Raw genomic sequence first — 15,116 nt, 5'->3', positions numbered from 1 at the left:
TTTATGAATAATCTTATGTTTAACCAACTAATGGTCGATACAATCCGAATATCTGGTCGAAAAATTTTTTTTGTTCATCTTTTGGTTGACTTCAATTGGCATATATACGAATAATTAACAATCGTAATATCAACAACGTAACGTTGTCCCAAGGAAAGGGACAGTATGCAGGCGTATTTGCATTTTGTTATGAAAAGCATCGCGAGAAAGTGACAAGCCTTTGTACAGGTAAGGTCGTAAAACGTTCGCGTTGCCCCGAATAGCACACTCGTTGATTAATTACGCATTTTCTCTTTACGGAACCTGGCTAAAGGTTTGCATAATCTTGCGGCCGCTAATCTCGAGAGCGAATCGGCGTTATCGAGTCTAGGGACATTTGGGTGACATGAAAGAATGGTTCTCCTGAATTATTTCTAGTCTATCATTCGTGAAAGAGAACTTTTTTTTCGATATAGAAGATATGTTTATTTATTCATTTGTTTATTTATTAAACGGATAAAATTAATTTTCATTAAAGATATTTATATAAGTTATATGAACGTGTGTAAAAAAGATTTTACAAATTCGTATGGGATCATTAATTAATTCAGATATATATGAATTAAAAGGTTATATTATATCTTTTGGATTTCGATTTTTTGCATGTTTTATGTTTTTTGAACGAATCAATTAAAAAAAAGTGGATTTCAAGATTCTAATGTATCTTATATGAAATATAAATAATTTTTATATTTCAATTAAATGAAAAAATATTTATCTTAATTATGTTTCAATTGATTGATTTATTGATTTATAATTTTTCTTCGATTATATTTCTTTTATCTTACTTTATTTTCTGTATATTAGTTATATTAATTGAATATTTAATTTTATTTTAGCATATAAAAGTTTCTAATCTAGATATTTTTATCAGTCTCATTATTTAATTATTTATTTTTACTAAAATGGAGGTTTTTATGCAATTAAAACAAATTTCTCGATAAATTGTTATTATTTATGTCTTAAAAAATTGAATTGGGACAAGATCTGTAAGTATATTATGCAATATATATTATTCTTCTACAAATAAATTATTCACAATTGCTCTAAATTTTGATATTACATTATAAAATCAGTTTTATTTAAAATATTGTTAAATTTTACATATATATTAAATCACAATAAAATCCAAATAAAATTAATATCAAAATATATATAAACGTATTCATTTTATATAATTTCGTTATAAAATATTTATTTGCATAAAAGTCTATATTTACTGTGTATATACGTGTATATATGTGTATATATGATTAATTGCATTGAAAAGTAGCGAAATGAATTGAATACCAGGGAAAAAAATAAGGAATAATGTCAACGAAACGATTATGGGATGCAAGAGATCTCGTTCGTAGTCATAAGCAAATATTTGAAAAAAAAATGGCTGTCTCCTCTGGGCAATTGCCGCGGGCGCTTATTTCGAAGTAAAAGTGAAATGTTTTCTGCTCCAAGGTTTCGAGATTTCGAGAAGTCGAGTGGTTGGAGAGGAATCGTTTTGCTGCTAGTTTGGAATCTTAAATTACGTGCATACTGGAAACACAATCCTTGGAAACACTATATAAATTACATAATTGTAGACACAAAATCGATTGTAGAAGTACAAGTTTTACACGTATGGTAAGTTCTACACGTATCATTCAGTCGTATAATACATACATCAATTTATAATTTCGTTTTAATTTAAAATATATATACATGAAAATATATCATTTTTTGTGATATGATTTTGATAAAAAAAATAAATTAGATTTTAGTAAGTGTATGTGAATATTTTTTATGAAATTTCTCTGTAACATTTTTGATAATAAAAATATAAGATAGATTTGATTATAGATTTTTAAAAAGTATATAGTGGTTTCTAACTTTTTGAGTGAAGTTAAAGGAAGCCTGGAACTTCAAATTTCTATATCTCTATAAAATTCTTATAAACTTCTCATCTTCGCTTAAAAAGTAAAGATGCTTCGCTTAAAAAGAGCTTTAAATATTGCAATATACTCTGAAATGTGAAAAAAATGAAAAAAGACAGGATATTTCAATTAAAGAAGAATGATGATTAAGATAGAAAATATTTGTTTTATTGTCCGTTTGTTTTTATTACAGGAATTGACGTGTTTTTCATCCATGTGGCATATTTTTATAACTTACATTTTGACTCAGAGGATACTATATGAAATATGAGATTAAATTATAAATCATTATGCGCCATTATTACATCACTGGATGATACACAATAGCGATATGAAACGAGAATACGCAATAAACTCATTTTAAAAAAATTACCTGATTTGTATCTCAATTTCTTGTACGCAATTTAATCGTATATTCAATTCCAGAGATGATTCTATCTATTCAAATTTTCATTTTTCTTCATTCCAGGATTAATTTTTATTGCTTAATTTTCCACCAATAAAAGTTACAAAATAGATATATAATTGGAAGATTAAAAAAGAAATTGAAAAAGAAAATTGGGAAAATTTGTAAAGAAGATTTTTTTTTTGCTCTTGAATAAGAGTTGATTAAATTTTTCGGAAGACATATCTTCAGAGGAAGATAGAAGATCCACATAAGCAACATGGATTGATACTTGAGAATATTGCGCAAGTACTATATAACTATACACCGACGCGGTTAATCGCGAAACAAGCGCGAGAAAATTTAAACGATAGAAAGTCGAATGGAAAGACGTATATACCAATGTATATAAAATGTGCATCTGTAGATGATTCGTATATTATCTTATGAATATTTATACAATTATATTTTATAAGGAAATTCACCTAATTCGAAAATTTTGATTTTATTGAAAATTTGTATGTATGTAATAGAATATATGGGATACATGGAATTATTTTTTTATTTTTGCGAAAGTGAGATCAAGTTTCAACAACTCTTCTCATATTTTACATTAAACTTTTGAAAATTTTTGTAATTTAAAAATAATAAAATATATTTTATATCGTTATATTCAGAAAGATGGAAAAATCTTTGATTCTTAAAACGATATTTTGATAAGAAAATATATAAAATATATAAAAAATATAATTTATAGTGACAAAATTTCATTAAAAATAAAAAAGTATTCATTAATATTTTATTAAGAAATAAGAAATATAAAAAAGAATATTCAAATATTTTCGTGAGGCTGTATAACAATGTTTCCTAAAGATAACCGAATTATGCATAAGAATGCAAATACATTTTGAGAGTAAAACTCTCGAAAATTAATTTGACTACTTATTGCAAATGAACACAGTATTATGAATTCGAAAGTAATAGATTTGAATAATGAAATTCAATAATATCTTTCAACATAATGTCCACTCACAAAGTATATTTCAAGAGCAAGTTTGAAAAATTTTATTTATAAATATATTTACTAATGATGAAAATAATAAATTATTGAAAAAATTGAAATAACATCAAATAATATTAGAAACAAAGATGTAAAATATTATGCCGGTATCATTAATATTCATAATTTTAAATATGACAAAATTTTATTCATTTTTTAAAATAAATACAGATAAAAATTATTATATAAACAATGATAAATTTTTCTAATTTTTTTTAAGTAAGTGTTTATAATGAAAAAATGATATAAATGTTTTGCAATTAGCCTATATATTTTATAATATATCATTATTTATTCTGTATGAAAAATTTGTCATTTTTTATCTTTTAAGTAATATTAAAAATTGATCAGAAGTTATTTTATTATATCCTTAATAAACAAATTTTTATTTTCAAAGCTATTAAAGCAAAATAAATTGATTCTTTCTTTTATTTATGAGAGTTAAATAATAAATATTTATTTTTTAATACAAAAAATTATTTTTATAATCTAAAAATTACAAGAAAAATATCATTCAGCAATTTTTAAAAATTAAAAATCTATAAAAAATGTATGTAATGAAATTAATACATATATATTACATGTATGTTTATATATATATTTTTATTTCTTATATATTGCAAATAATAAGATTTAAAAATTTTTAAATTTCAATTTTTAAATTTTTAAATCTTAAGTATATTGTAATAATTTTAATATTTTGTTTTAATGTTTTTTATTTTAATTTTTAATTTGATTATTAATATAATTTGAATATTAATTTTTTATAATTAATTAATTTATATAATAATCTATAATATAATCTATTCTATTATATAAATATAATAATCTATTCTATTAAATTTTTAGTCAATATTTTTGTGAAACTTTAATATATAGAAATTCATATTTAATTTTCGCGCGAAGTAAATAGGAAATTATGCTTCAGCCAATCAGAAAGGCACTAAGATCTAACGGCGAGATAAACTAATGCGCATTATATTGCGCATGACATCAGTGTGCAGTTAAAAAACATGGTGACGAGTTACGTTTCGCCGGTAAAAATGCGTAATTGGATAAAATTTGTGTGATAGAGTTGCAGTGTTATAAGTTTAATTATAAATTATTAAACTGTGTTTAATTAGTACATATTTATTTAATAATTATCATACTAGAATTGAACATCTTTATCATTTGATTGTAATTTCGATGGCGCGATGGCTTTGACAATGTAACAATTTTTTCATATACTATATATTTGGACATACATTTATGAGAATTTAACAACTTTCATACAAATATGGTAAGACTTTGTTTATTTTTAATAAAAATATCTATTCCAAATTTTTTTTTATTTCTATATTTGTATAAAAATGAAGATAGCTAGTAATATTCACAATTCTTACACATATATACATATTCTCATATATTTTTTTCTTAAATGTGACCCTCTGGACGTTCGATTATTGTGTATTATTCTTATTTTTGTTTTGATAGTGATATTCAAAATAACAAGGTTGAAAACATTTCTTATAATTTTGTCGAGAAAATTTATTACTTGTACTCGTATACGCTCGACACGTTCTGAACGTATAATGTCGAATTGTAAACGTATCCCCTCTCCATTTTGTAATTCGATATATCCAAATACATACGCCGAGTATCATTTTGTTGTCAAAACTCGTTCGTTAGACGCTTTGTTTCGAGTATGAATAATTTATTACGCAATATATATTTAATAATTATTCTTTTATATTATTTTGTTATGCTATTATTTTATTGTTGTTGTGTTGTTGTTGTGTTATTTATTAAATATTGTTTTATTTATTAAATATTATTATAATTGATAATTATTCTTCAAATAATTTATTCTCTTTTTTTTTTTTTTATTCGTTTGTTGGACTCCTACAATTAACTCATATTACGAACTTTTAAAATAAAATAAATTCGATAGATTATTGTTTTATTTTTATTTATTAATTTAATTTTATACTTTATATATTTATTTCAAAAATTTGATTTTTTTTTGTTCAGATAAGTCAATTCCTGAGATTACTTTAGGCGGGAAAAAGCATCAATATAGACGCCATGATGACATTTATATTTTATGGAGAAAAGATAAAGTTTTAATTTCGAAGAACAATGTAAGTACATATATAATTATAATTATTATATTGATTATGAAAATATGAAAATGATGATAGAAAAATTTTTGAAATAATTTATAATTTGCTAAATTGTTTCTTGTAAATTTTGTATAAAAATTTTGCAAATATTTTCGAATATTTATAATAAAGTACGTATTATTAATTTTAATAATGAATATTCAAAACGTAATTTTTTTTAAAAATAATAGTATCTTTCTTAACAAATGCTCGATAAGAAAAAAGAAAGAAAATGAAAATATTTTGTTTTTTTTGCAACCTTTTTCCTTATTTATTAATGCAATTTTATAATTTTTCAGATCATTGTGACCACGCGCAATGTGATCTGTAGAATCAATATTATTTATTAATTAAAAATATTTTTGGTTTTTTTTGAGCTCACTAATTTTGTAAGGTTAATTTAATTACAATAATATGCGAAATTAGAGTCAATGTTTGATGCATTAATAGTTTCTTATTTTTATTTTAAATATTCGTTCTTGGTAGAGTCAGTGTTTTTCTCAAGAGGCTAATTATTTTTTCTTTGTTTTTTATTCTTCTATTGAAAGATAGAAACATTAAAGAATTTCAATTTTTAAATTTCAAATTTTTAATAAAAAACATCAATTATTGTTATTATTTTTACTATACAATATATATATTTTAATTTTGATTTTGATATTTGAAAAATATAATATATTTAATATATTTAATATAATATCAACTGAATTAGTACAAAAAACATAAAAAAAATGTACAATGTTATATTCTTCTTTTATATGCTTTTGTTGAATTTACTTAATTATTATGTTAAATTTTTTTTTTGATATTTTAGTTCTTTTAAATTAATTAATTTAAAAGAATTAAAACATCTTTGTTGTTTTCTCTATGTTTCAATTTCTTTTATTTTATCATAGATAACTTCTATTCCTTTTTTATATTTTATTCATTATTATTCATTATTATTTATGTACTAAATTCCTTTCTTATATGTTGTATTTTTGTTAGATAATTTACATAATTGTTATGTAAATTATACAATATGTAAAAAAATTTAATGTTAAAATACATAAATAAGTAAATATACAAACAAAAAAATAATGTAAGATAAACGTTCACTTCTATAAAATAATAAAAGATACAAGAAAAATTTAATACTAAAATTAAGGAAACCCAAAAGTACTAAAACATAAAAAAAAAATATAATTGTTGCCTAATCTAGGTAAGAAATATTATCTAAATCCAGGTAAAAAAACATTTAAATAAAACAATTAAATGTAGCAAAATTTACAATGTTAAATTGTTTTTTATATGCTTTGTTAGATTTAATTAATTATTATGTTAAATTTCTTTTTCATGTTTTTTTTTCTAATTCGATTAACACTTCTGCTAAATTCATTTCTAAAGTTTTAATTCTTTTAGATTTTTAATTTTAAAATTAAATTCTTCTCCTTCAAGTTTCAATTCTTTTTCACTTTATAATAATTAATTTTTGTTTTATTTTCTCCTTATGTTTGTATATTTATTCATTATTATAACATTATTATATTATAACATTATATTACAACATATAATGTATCATATATTAAATTTAATGTTTTATATATATATATATATATATATAATACATAAATAATGAATAAAACATAAAATGAATTAATAATAAATGAAACATATAATGAAGAAATTAGCTATTTTAAAAAAAAATTGGAATACAGTAATAGAAATTAAATAATCTCAAAATCAAAATAATTCTAAAATAATTCTAAAATAATTAAAATAAAGATAAAAAAAAATATAAGAGAAATATGTTTACTTAAAAAAACGTTTAAACAAAACAATTAAATTTTGGAAATTTACATTATTAAATTTTGTTTACATTTGTTTTTTGTATAAGTCAATTAATATTTATTTAAATTTTTTTCATATTTTAAATTTTTAATTAATTGTTATGTTAAGTATTCTTTTTTGTTTGAGATTTTTCTGTTTTAATAATTTTTATATTAGATTTCTTTTTTTAAATATAATGTCTTAAATTTATTTATTTTAAAATTAAATTGGACTCTTTTTAATTATATTAAATTTAGTTATATTGTTTTATTTAATTTCTTTTGTTAAGTTTCTTTTTTGTGTTTTATTTTTATGTAAAAATTAACGAATCTTTATTATTAAATTGCTTTTTATACTATAATCTGTTTTATTTAACGATTTTGTTAAAGTAATTTAATAGTAATTTTACTAATAATTTTATTATATTTCTAATTCTAAGAAATATATCTTTGCAAGATTCCAATGTTACAAATAACAACAATTAATATATATTATATGATATTTCAATTTTCCGCGCGGTTTTATATTGAAGAAATAAGCATTATGTGCCAGCCAATCAGAACATCGCTTAATTCGAGACGCGGGAGGAATCAGTGCGCATCGTAATGCGCATCAGAGTGCGCATGGCGTTAGTCTACAAGTGAAAATTGTGACAAGAGGACGGTTCATCGCAAATTCGGATTACGCAGTAAGTTATTTTACTCTTATTGTTATTAAATTTATCAATTATCGCTAATTTAGTTTTTTAAATAATCCATTGAGTGTAGTGAAATCGAAATTAATTTGTTTTTTGTGTTTCTTTGTGTCTTTTTCTTCGATTGTTCATTTACTGTTGCGTCGTTAGCAGCGTATCGAAATATTTCGAGACAGAATTCGAAATCGTATATTGGTTTTTCTTAAATATAATTTTAGTTACGTTTATTTTACGTTCTTCTTTATTTTTTACTATTTTAATCGTATTAAAATAAAAGAAATTTTTTAAGGTTCGTACAAATTCATTTCGTAAAATGGAATTCTTGAAATGACGCATATTTTTCCGAATGTTTATATATTTTATGCAATGTCTCGCGTATCTAGTGTCGTATGTTTATTGTTTACTTTTTTTGCTCTATCGTTTATATTTCGCTGGAGGCTAGAAACATTTCTTATGATATTTCATTTCCAAGAAATTGGTTTCGTGTTCAAACATGTTTCGACTTGTCGAGCGTATCCCCCCTCCATCTTGTTATTCGATGCGCGAAGTCGAATCGCGCAGTAAAGTGACATTATTCGTCGATTCGTTGTGGCAATTAGACGTTTGAAATTTTGTCGAGTGTGTGTTCTATTTACTGCGTCATATTTCAATACTATTTTATTCTGTAATTATTTTTTTATCATTTGTGCGTTTTTATTTAATTAATACATCTTTCTTCAATATTTTATTACGAGAATTGATAATTTATGACTATCATTTTGAGTTCGTCGTTCATCGTATAATTCTAGTGTCGAATTTAATTAGATGTCTCATGTAAATTTTTATTTGAATTGATTGTTGTAATAATAATTTAATTTCATATGTATATGTATTATTATTTATTTATTTAGAAGTTTTGATTTTTTTTCTGTACAGGTTTTATGGGTAACATCATGAGAGCTCCCAAAAGGCGGGAAAAATTCCAATATGGACGCCATGTCTTTCTTGATAACCTGTAAAATTTTATATTTCGTATGTATAAATTTTTATTCCGTTTTATCGAATTATCAGTGATTGTTGGTAAGCAATTAATAATAAAATTACGTTTTAATTGAAAGAAAGTGAAAAAATTAAAAATTATTTGAGAAATTTTAACGATTTATCATTGGATATTAAATTTTAAAATCTGATGACGACATTTTCTTAAATTTCATATATTAATAAATAATTGGTAACATTTTTATATATAATTCATAATTAAAATAAAATTGTAGTACTTTCAGAACAAATGCTCGTTAAGAAGAAAAAGAAAAATATCAAAAAGATATTCTTTTTCTTCTTTCACTCTCCCTCTATTAATTTACTGTTAATTTCAGAAAATATTTGTGACCGCGTGCAATGCGGTTAATAGAATCAGTGTTTTGTTCGTCATAGTATTTTTAAAATTTTGTAGAGCACAATAGCTCTGATTAAATTTAAGAATAATCAAACGCGAAGATAGAGTCAGTGTTTGTTCGCCGATTATAATTTATTCGGACGCGTTATTAGTTTCTTATTTTTTATTTTTTTTTTATTCTCAATATTCGTTTTCGGTACCGAATAGAATCAGTGCTTCTCAAGAGAATAGGGCGATCATCCACCACGCGAAGAGGTAAGAAAAATCATTAGATAAATGATTTTATAGATTTTAATCTTTTACATTAGAATTTCATACTTCTATTATTATTAAAATTTATTAGAAACTTAATTTTTTTTATTAATTTTAAAGTTAAATATAGTTTTATTTTTTACTGTTTCACGATTTTTATTTTATCAAATAACTTGTTATGTTTTTAAGAAAAAAATTAAAATGTAATATTTTATATTTTATTTGACAGATGCTGATGATCTTTATGAAGATTTTTCTTGAACTTTAATCTTAAAAAATATTTGTGACCACGTGCAATGTGGTTATTAGAGTCAGTGTTTACTTCGTTTAGTATTTTGAATATTTTTTAGAGCACTACAGCTCTGATTAAATTTAATTAGAATACTCAAACGCGAAAGTAGAATCAGTGTTTATTCGCCGATTATAATTTATACGGACGCGTTATTAGTTTCTTATTTTTCATTTTTTTTTATTTTAAATATTCGTTTTCGGTACAGGGTAGATTCAGTGCTTCTCTCAAGAGAGTAAGACGATCATCCATCACGCGAAGAGGTAATTATCCTTTATCTATTTAAATTTTTATTCTTCTAAATAGAAATTAAATGGATTTTTAACATCATTATTACATATTGCATATTTAATAGTTTCGTATTTCAATTTTTTCAAGTAATCAGAATAATTTAAAACAGTGTTTCAAATTATATCGTTTTGTTACAGATTTCTTCCATCCTTCTAACTGATGACGATCTTCTGGATGACTTCTGGGCTACTAGTGAAGGCGTTTGTCGCATCATACGGTGAGTCGCATGTTTTTCGTTTCCTCCGGTCACTCAATCATGTCGTAGGATGAAAGATCCGAATCGACACCGAGTGACTGGTTGTATACGTAGAATTTTGCCACGAGCACAGTGACCATGGATATATATATTTTATGTATCTGTGAATAGTAACATTTATTTTCTCTGTATTTATTTATTAGTTCAGGTTAGGTCTTCTTGTACCTCGCGTTTTTAAATATTAGTCCGAAGTTGATTGTAGAAAGTTAAATCATAATTTAAGTTGTAAAAATATATTCATATATGCATATTTATAAATTTTTAATATTTAAATTAATATTCGTGTATGAATTGAAATATATTATTATATGATATGATATTAAATCATTTTTATTTCACGGTAATGTTTTAAACAATGTTTTAATTGCTTAATATTCAAGATAGCATAGATAAATAATTTTATTTTTTTCGTCTATACTCGTATATACTATGTGCAAGAAGACACTTCGCGACAGGCAGATTTTGAAATCAAAGCTACAACTTTTGAACACTTGTATTTTCGAAAATATGCTTTGACGAAGAAATCACCTGAGGATATTTTCATTAATAAATTTAAACTTTGAATCAATATCTTCGTTCAGAATTGAATTTTAATCATTTTTTTAATTGATATATTTCATTTTAATTGGTAATTCTTTTTTCTTATAAAATATTAAAATTTCAATTTACATTATTACAAAATAAAATATAAAATAAAGTCATTCAAATTTGAAATATAAAAAGATTATATAAAATGAAAGTTCATTAGCCCGTTAGATACAAATTATTTATATTTTAATCTATTTTTTTAGCTCAGGATTTTCAGGTTTAACCCCTTCCATGTTCATTGCCAGGATCTCATTCACGTATCCAGGTATTACTTGGATGAGAGAAAGGCACTGAGCATGATGACCCTAATTGATAAGTTTATAAAAATTTCTCAGCGACTGATGATGCGTTAGCGTATCGTGCACGACGTATTTTCCGCAAATGTGTGTATGGTTAGGCTGTGGAATTGCGTCGTTTTAACTATTAGTTCATCATTAATTTTCAATTACCGTTTCATAAAAATTATGAGAATAACGTTACATCTATTACAGATTAAAAATTTATAATAATTAATCTTATTCTCAAATTATAGCGGCGATATTTCACTTCACGTTATCGATATTAATAAATGATGATTTATTTAGAAAATTATTTTTCCAATTATATGAACGTTTATATAATTAAATTATGTAAATATAAATATTATATATCTATATATGGAGGTAGACATTTTATTATTTTTTACGCAAAGGTCGCTAGCCTTCATCAGTCGATTTCAGGAAAATGGTACGTACAGTTAGAGTGTGAACGTAGTATGCCAAGCTCGGGTGTCGGAGGCGTCCCGGGACGCTTTCCCTAGTGTAGGCTTTTGCGCCCGAGTATTATACGTGAGAATCGTAGAATGAATGTGTTGGTATGCCTGTTTTGCCATTTTTTTAAATATAGGGCTAGGTAGGATAGGTAATATACTTCTGGTGTGCCTGTTAATTGTAAGTAGGTAGGGCCGGGCAGATTGTCACAGTCTCTGATCGGGTAGGCGCGTTTTCGATCGTGACAATCTGTTTCAGGAAATAAAATTTGAAAAATCGAGAACGAAGCTGAGACGAATAGTCATCGATGATCATTTGTCTCTGGTTTCGATCATCGATTTTTCGAATTCCGCGATCGCGGTCGCGAAGTAGGTTTCGAAACGAACGTTGCGCTCGAGATTCTGCATATGTACGGAGAATGATCATTGCGATCGTTGATCGTCCATATGCATTTAGCTTTCGTGATGTAGTCTGTTTTTTTTATTTTTTTTTTTTATTTGCGATTAGAGAATCTCGAGCCTAGATATAAGTTTCAGCGGGCATTGCGCCCGAAGGAGGAAGACCGAAGAGGCCTCGACAAACTGTCACGAAGAGGGGCTGCAACGAATGGCTTCTCATTTTTTGGATTTGTTTGGGGTCCAAAGAATGGGAAGTCATTGTTACTATTTTGTTACTGTGCTCGTTTTAGTAATATGTAGTAAATGTTGTTGTGTTGTCTGGCCGATTTGCATGCCGGCCCATCGGATCCAGTCATCATGGGCATCGCGATTTTTTTATTAGTGTTGCGATTGATTAAAAACGGGTTGAATTAGTGTTGCGTCAAAATGATGATCGCGTTTGCTATAATTATATTATTTGCGTTTTAAAAAATATCGCGATTTGTTTTTAATTGCTTTGATTATGATTTAGTCTATTTTTTTATTGTTTTTTTTGTATTGTTATTTAACTTGAATATATTTCATAGTGTCGCGATTGATTATCGGAATATTTGAAGTATTTTTGCATTTATAATAATAGTCAATTTTGTAATAATTTCATTTTAAAATTTAACGTTACGTTGATAAATGATCGCGTTGTTTAATTAGTGTTGCGTTGATAAATGATCGCGTTTTTTATGGTAGCGTTGCGTTTACAAATTGCCCATATTTCTTCCATTTGGACCATGGAAGAACGTTTTTGCTCCTGGATCATCTATTGCAATCGAGAGAGTTGCACAAAGATGATTGTACGACGGCAGCATGCGATAGCTGCAAAATATTCCGCTATTAGTGTTGCGTATATAATGTAATAAGAGTGCATAAATTAGTTTATTAGAGTTTCGTAAATAATGAATATATCTTATTGACGGTGCTTTTGCGAATCTTTTTTTTTTTATTTTTTTTTTTTTTGTTGATCGAGGATTTGATTGCAAATATAATAAAGCACTCTTCGTGTTTTCTTTTGAGAGTTTAATATATTAGTGTTGCGAAAAGAATAGAGATACTTCACTCACGGTTTGTTCGGGGTTACATTGAGTGGATAGTTATTGTGGTAACCCTTCTGATTACCTCTTTCGTTTTTTTTTTTCAGCATTTCCTTATTGAGAGCATTTGTTATTGAAATTACTATTAAAAAGTTTTTTTTTACCAATGAATGGTTTTATTTTTAAATTATAAATTGTTTTAATATAATTTTAATTTTTTCAAATTGATAATATTTCCTTTATAATTAATTGGAAAATATAAATTATTTTCTAATTAATTACAAATTCAATTATTTAATCCATTAATTAAGTTTGTTACAGATATGAAATGAAGATGATAAATGGAAAAGAAGGATTAGAAGATAATGGTCTTGGATTAGAAGATTGGTCTTCATTTGTAATTGCTATTAATTCTGTTATTAATTTTGTTTTATTTTTTGTTATAGAATCTTTTCAGCTTTCAACGAAATAGAAGAGGAAAAATTCTTTTTTTCATCAAGGGATAAATCTTTCATTTTTTAGATAGAATCGAAGAATTATTTAGCTTTCAGATAGGTTGGATTTATAAACATTTAATGTTTTTGTTGTTTTCTTCTTTTTATTAAAACGTACCTTTCTCTTTCCTGATTCATAGTTCCACGAATTAGTATTCCTAATTTCCAAGAAAGCATGGTTATAAATAGTTTGTGTCTAAACTTCCTCATTTTAAACGATCCCTTTAATATTTGATAGCTATGTGATTTTGTCCTCATCGTTGGTATTTCCTTATTTTATTTTCCTTGCATTTTCTGTGGCACAACATGTGATTCATGTTGTACCATAAATTCCTAAAAAGTATAATATCGATAGTATAAATATAGGTAGGCATATAAAAAGAATTTTTTAAATTTTCTATAGGCAAGATTTAATGAAAGTGTTTAGTTCTAATGTTTAGTAAGGATAAGAAAAGAGTTAGGTTTAAAATAGGTAGAATAGTTAAGCTTAAAATATTTTAATGTCTTGTTTCATCTCAACAACTGTTCTGTAGATAAGAACAAAAGATTACAAAAAAATATATAAGTAAAACTTATTTAGAATGCATGCAGAATGGATGTTAATCAAATAGATAAATCTAATATGTAGTTGTAGACAAATAGATGGATAATTAATACATAGGATAAAATACGTAGTATTTTGTAAAAAGCTTATTTCGCTTATTTTCTTTTCATTTTATTTTCTTTTCCCTTTCAACTATCAATTATTTTTCATTTTCCATTGTGATGAAATGTAAAATATTGATAGAATATCTCTTCTGCATCGATTTTCTTTATAACTTCTTTTTGCTTATGCATATTTTGCAAATTTACGTCGGAAGAGAAATTTTATTTATTTTTAAACAAATATATGTTTAAAGATAAATAAATTTTCTCAATTGTTGTGATCAGAATGATTCTCTAATTTACAGCAAACCAAGAAATCATATAAAATATATAATAATATCATTGTACTGCTAATGTCAGTGATAAAATTATATATTTTATAAAAAATAATATAGAAGCTAATTGGCTCTCCTATTCTTCCTATATACATATTTTATTAATCGTGGATGGATAACGTTCTCTTCTTTCATTTTCTAAAATTATAAGATATATAATTTTTTTTTTGAATGATTTAATTTCGTTCACGTATTTAGATTACATCATACCAGATGGCGTGAGCGACTCTCTGATTTTTTTTTTGAGATTGATATTTCAAAACATGTGACGGAAATTCCCATAAGATGTCTCGTCTGTTCCATTTCGTCGTCAGAGAATCGAACTTGATCCCATCCCTACTA

General features: G+C 24.7%; 2 long non-coding RNA genes across 3 annotated transcripts; both read left to right on the top strand.

Annotated features, from left to right (window-relative positions):
- Window positions 1-324: 324 nt before the first annotated feature.
- Window positions 325-2,884, top strand: LOC108002949 (uncharacterized). Of its 2 annotated transcripts, XR_001766927.2 has the most exons (5): window positions 325-608; window positions 879-1,028; window positions 1,310-1,656; window positions 2,140-2,341; window positions 2,416-2,884. It is a non-coding gene; the product is annotated as an uncharacterized LOC108002949 (long non-coding RNA). The 2 variants fall into 2 exon arrangements; XR_001766926.3 differs by lacking the exons at window positions 325-608; window positions 879-1,028 and having other exon boundaries at window positions 1,064-1,656.
- Window positions 2,885-9,231: 6,347 nt separating this feature from the next.
- LOC108002952 (uncharacterized) lies at window positions 9,232-10,692 on the top strand. Its single transcript, XR_001766929.3, has 3 exons — window positions 9,232-9,668; window positions 9,895-10,217; window positions 10,383-10,692. It is a non-coding gene; the product is annotated as an uncharacterized LOC108002952 (long non-coding RNA).
- Window positions 10,693-15,116: the final 4,424 nt, after the last annotated feature.

This window comes from Apis cerana, linkage group LG1 (assembly GCF_029169275.1).
Source record: "Apis cerana isolate GH-2021 linkage group LG1, AcerK_1.0, whole genome shotgun sequence".
In the NCBI taxonomy this organism is placed as follows: Eukaryota; Metazoa; Arthropoda; class Insecta; order Hymenoptera; family Apidae; genus Apis; species Apis cerana.
The sequence above is the reverse complement of the archived record's forward strand: the minus strand, read 5'-3'. Positions and strand labels throughout refer to the sequence as shown.